The 5,693-nt window shown below is 46.9% G+C and overlaps 1 non-coding gene across 1 annotated transcript; it reads left to right on the top strand.

The window, feature by feature from the left end:
* Positions 1 to 2,927: 2,927 nt before the first annotated feature.
* On the top strand, positions 2,928 to 3,000 carry TRNAG-UCC (transfer RNA glycine (anticodon UCC)). Its single transcript has one exon. It is a non-coding gene; the product is annotated as a tRNA-Gly (tRNA).
* The last annotated feature ends 2,693 nt before the right edge of the window (positions 3,001 to 5,693 follow it).

The following is a 5,693-nucleotide window of genomic DNA, read 5'->3' as shown; positions in this document are numbered from 1 at the left end:
TAGACTTGAGTCACCCCATCTGTCTCATACCCAACATATCTTCTTTATGTTGCCATCCTTCATAGGTTAAATTTTTGCAAAGAGAATCCAACTCATAGACTACTTCTTCCTCTGACTTGCCCCACAGGACTTCCCAGTACGTGGTTCCCTCACTGTAGCCAGAGAAGTCTTCACAAATCAGATCCCTCACTTGTACTTCTCACTTGTCCTCAACCCCTTCACACTTCGTCATTCAGTCATGCCTGATTCTTTGTGACCCCGTGGACTGTAGCCCGCCAGGCTCCTCTGTCCATGGGGATTCCCCAGCAAGAACACGAGTGGGTTGCCATTTCTTTCTCCAGGGGATCATCCTGACCCAGGGATCGAACCCAGGTCTCTTGCATTGCAGGCAGATTCTTTACCACTGAGCCATCAGGGAAGTTCCACCCCTTTGGTGTAGCCTAGAAAACCCTACCTAATCTGATCTTGGCTTGCTTTTCCAACCTATCTCATGCCCCTGTCTCCTACCACCTCTCAGATGAAATGAATGAATCTCCCTCCTCGTGCCTTTTGCATGTGCTATTCCTTCTCCCCATACTATATGGATATCTCCTTATTACTTTTCAAGTCTTAGTTCAAGTAACATCTCCCTGAAAATACCTTTGCTGAGCAACCTCTCTTAAGTTGCCTCCCCACCCACTGCTTTCTAGCTCATTGCCTTAAATTTCCTACTGGGATTTCAGCTGAGGGGCTCAATTACCCTCTTTGGGATTTTTCCATGTGGTACATGGTCTTCTTAACAGCGTGGAAGCAGAAATACCAAAATCTAAACTATTCTCCACCTATCCCCAAATAATTTTCTAGCTCGTTTTATCTTTTTCTTGGCATTTCTCACTCTCTGAAATTGCTGGGTTATTTTGCTTCCTTGCTAATTGCCTGCTCTCTCGCTCAATCCACAAGGATGTAAAATCCACAAGATTAGAAATCTTTCCTGTGTTCATTCACTTGCCAAGCAGAAAGGACATTCATTCAGTGAACATTCATTGAATAAGTGAATTTTCAGTGTTTAAAAATAAAGAAAAATAATTAAGATGGGCATGACGTGCAACGAAGCATGCAAGCACATGTGCACAAAAAAGTCAGGTTGCAGAGAACTTTTCAGAACTACAACCTGAAGGGTAGCGAGCTCAGCACGCGGTGAGTCAGGGATAAACGAGAGCCCACTGCCAGCCCGCCTGCGTCCTGCTGTTTAGCACTGTCACAGAGTTGGACAGGGCAGGGGGGGGCTCGGGCCCAGAGACCCAGGCCACAGAGCACCCTCGAGGTGACCAGGACTAACACATGGAGCTGGCCCTTAAGGGGAGGTAGGCCGTGACAGGTCCCCCATGGGATGATGTCAGTAATGGTGCCTTGAAGTCCTGGGGCTGGTGTGGGAGGGCTCTGGTTGCTTTACTTGAGCCTAAGCTTGCAGAGGAAGGTGATCTTCATTTAATTCCATTCAAATCGGCACCTACTATGGGAAAAACACGCAGTGGATGATGGAGACACGAGCGGCCTGGGACACACGCCCAAGCTGGGAACAGCCGGTAATGCAAAGAAGGCTCCTAAATGGGGCTGAGGAGCTAAGTCTCAGGGGCAGGAAGCCAGCAGCCCCAAAATTACAGACAAGGGAGAGTCTAAAGGCTTCCCAGAGGAGCCACTGCAGGAGTTGCACGATAAGAAGGGCCCTCCCGAGTCAGGGAGGCCAGGGTACGTTTGGAGACCTCTAGAAGCTCCCTGAGACTAGAGGAGGGGAGGACCTGCAGGTAAGTGCAAGAAGAACAATTTCCTACCCCAAATTCCAGTAACCAATCCCGGAAGCCAGTGGCTGGAGTCTCGGGCAGAGAGCAAAGGAAACATGGTGTTCTCAGTAGAAGATGGGAGACAGTTTCATTAGAAGAAAGGTAACGCGTGCTATGCAGGCAAGGCTACAGGTGGCAATGCCGTGGTGAAAGATGAGTCCGAAAGGGTGTCTAGAGTGTGCTGTGATCTGAACAAAATAATAAGTGCCCGTTGGGAGGTATGTGTATGAGGGGAAGAAGGTAATTATAAAAGCAGTAAAAACACTTTTGTATTTGGACTTGGACAAACTGATTTCGAAATTAATGTAGGCTACACTCATGTTCATAGCAACATTATTTACGATAGCTGAAAGGTGGAAGCAGCCCAGTGTTTGAATGGATAACCTAAATGTGGTCCATATGTGCAATAGAAAACTGTTCACTTATAATGAGGAATGAAGAAGTAATCCATGATACAATGTAGATGAACCTTGAAAACATACTAAATGAAGTAAGCCAGACACAAAAGGACAAATACTATATGATTCTATTTCTGGGAGATGCTTAGAATAGTCAATTCATAGAAAAAGTAAAACGGTGGTTGCTACGGTCTCGGGGGAAGTGGGAACAGGAGTTACTGTTTAATGGGTATAGAGTTTCAGTTTGAGATGATTAAAAATAAGTTCAGGATGAATGGATAAAGTTGTGGCATTTATACAATGGAATATTATCCAGCTACAAAAAAAGAAAGAAATAGTGCCACTTGCAGCAACATGGATGGACCTAGAGATTACCATATTAAGTGAAGGAAGTCAGATTGTGTGTGTGTGTGTGTGTGTGTGTGTGTGTGTGCACGCCGTGCGTGGGCACATGCGCTCAGGTGCTCGGTCATGTCTGACTCTCTGTGGCTTCACGGACTGTATCCCACCAGGCTTCTCTGCCTGTGACATTTTCCAGGCAAAATTACTGGAGTGGAATGCCATTTCCTACTCCAGGGGATCTTCCCGATCCACATCTCTTGCATCTCCTGCATTGGCAGGTGGATTCTTTACCACTAGCACCAATTGGGAAGCCCCACCATGTGATATCATCTCAATGTGGAATCTAAAAAAAATGATACAGGGGAATTCCCTGGTGGTCCAGTGGTTAGGACTCTGCACTTCCACTGCAGGGGACATAGGTTCAATTCCTGATCAGGAAAATAAGATCCTGTAAACCACTCAGTGTGGCCAAATACACATGCAAATAATTTTAAAGATTTTTAAAAAAATGATACAAATGAACTTATTTACAAAACAGAAGTACACTCACAGACACAGAAAACAAACATAGTTACCAAAGAGGAAAGGGGAGAGGGATAAATTAGGAGTTTTGGAGCAAAATATACACACTAGTACATATATAAAACAGACAACTAGCAAGGACCTCGTGTATAACACAGGGAACTATACTCAATATCTTGCAATAACCTGAACTGAAAAAGAATCTCAGTTCAGGTTATTACAAGATATTGAGTATAGTTCCCTGTGTTATACTAAATCGCTTTGCTCTACACCTGAAACTAACACGACATTGAAAATCAACTATAAAAAATGAAAGTTGCTTAGTTGTGTCTGACTCTTTGTGACCCTAAGGACTCTACAGTCCATGGAATTCTCCAGGTAAGAATATTGGAGTGGGTAGCCTTTCCCTTCTCCAGGGGATCTTCCCAACCCAGGGATCGAACCCAGATCTCCCACATTGCAGGTGGATTCTTTACCAGCTGAGCCATCAAGGAAGCCCATCAACTATATTTCAACAAATATTTTTTAAAGTTCTGGATATGAATATTGGTGATGGTAGTACAGTAATGTGAATGCACCTAGTATCACTGAATGGTACACTTCAAAATGGTTAAACAGTAATTTTTATGCAGTGTATAATTTACCAGAATTTTTTAAATTACTGTGAAGAAATAAGCAAGTCAGGAGTTTGTAGGGTGGTTCTAAGAAAGGAGAGTAATGACAAGATGAAACCCTACTAGATATTAACACCAGTTACAAAACCTCAGAAATTAGAAGTGTGGTGCTGGAGCTTGGTTACCCAGACAAGGAAACAGATAGAAAACCCAGAAATAGACTGACATCATTCAAGGCTCTGGTGTGTGGGAAAGATGGCATCTGGAAACAGCAGGGAAACAGAGCTGAGACTAACTGGAGCCATCAGGAAAAAATGCAGCTGGATCCTTACCTCGTACTTACAGCAGGAAGACTTCTGATCAGGGTCGAGACTCAGCTGTGACCACAGAACCACACAGTTCCTAGACGGGACCAGGGGAGAATTCTTTTTTAACCTTAGAGGGTGAGCATGTACTAGCTGTGACTGGAGTCAGCCCTTTAGCCTTCCTGTGCCTATTTCATGGGGCTGTTTTGAGCAGTGTGAAAATTAGTACGTGAAAAGTGCTTAAAACAATGTCTGGTGCACCCAACATATTCAATCAGTGACTACCACACCATCATCACCACCACCAACATCACCCCCATCACAACCACCACCACCATCACCACTTTCATCACAATCATCACCACCACCACCACCATCACCACCACCATTATCATCAATCACCATTACCATCATCACCACCACCACCACCACCACCATCACCACCATCACCATCATCACCACCACCACCACCACAATCATCACCATCATCACCACCATCACAACCACCATCACCATCACCACTTTCATCACAATCATCACCACCACCATCACCATCACCACCACCTTCAACACCACCATCACCACCACCATTATCATCAATCACCATCACCATCATCACCACCACCACCACCACCATCACCACCATCATCACCATCACCATCATCACCACCACAATCATCACCATCATCACCACCATCACAACCACCATCACCATCACCACTTTCATCACAATCATCACCACCACCATCACCATCACCACCACCACAATCATCACCATCATCACCACCATCACAACCACCATCACCACCATCACCATCACCACCACCACCACCATCACCATCACCACCATCACCATCATCACCACCATCACCACCACCACCACCACCATCACCACCATCACCACCATCACCACCATCACCACCACCACCACCACCATCACCACCATCACCACCACCACCACCATCACCACCACCATCACCACCATCACCACCATCACCACCATCACCACCACCACCACCACCATCACCACCATCACCACCATCACCACCATCACCATCACCACCACCACCACCATCACCACCACCATCATCACCATCACCACGATCACCACCACCATCACCACCACCACCATCACCATCACCACCACCATCACCACCACCACCACGATCACCACCACCATCACCACCACCATCATCACCACCACCACCATCACCACCACCACCATCACCACCATCACCACCATCACCACCATCACCATCACCACCACCACCACCATCACCACCACCATCATCACCATCACCACGATCACCACCACCATCACCACCACCACCATCACCATCACCACCACCATCACCACCACCACCACGATCACCACCACCATCACCACCACCATCATCACCACCACCACCATCACCACCACCACCATCACCACCATCACCACCATCACCACCATCACCATCACCACCACCACCACCATCACCACCACCATCATCACCATCACCACGATCACCACCACCATCACCACCACCACCATCACCATCACCACCACCATCACCACCACCACCACGATCACCACCACCATCACCACCACCATCATCACCACCACCACCATCACCACCACCACCACCATCACCATCACCACCACCACCATCACCACCACCACCATCACCATCACCACCATCACCACCACCA

This window comes from Moschus berezovskii, chromosome 20 (assembly GCF_049115385.1).
Source record: "Moschus berezovskii isolate FMDL1 chromosome 20, NW_MosBer_1.0, whole genome shotgun sequence".
In the NCBI taxonomy this organism is placed as follows: domain Eukaryota; kingdom Metazoa; phylum Chordata; class Mammalia; order Artiodactyla; family Moschidae; genus Moschus; species Moschus berezovskii.
The sequence above is the reverse complement of the archived record's forward strand: the minus strand, read 5'-3'. Positions and strand labels throughout refer to the sequence as shown.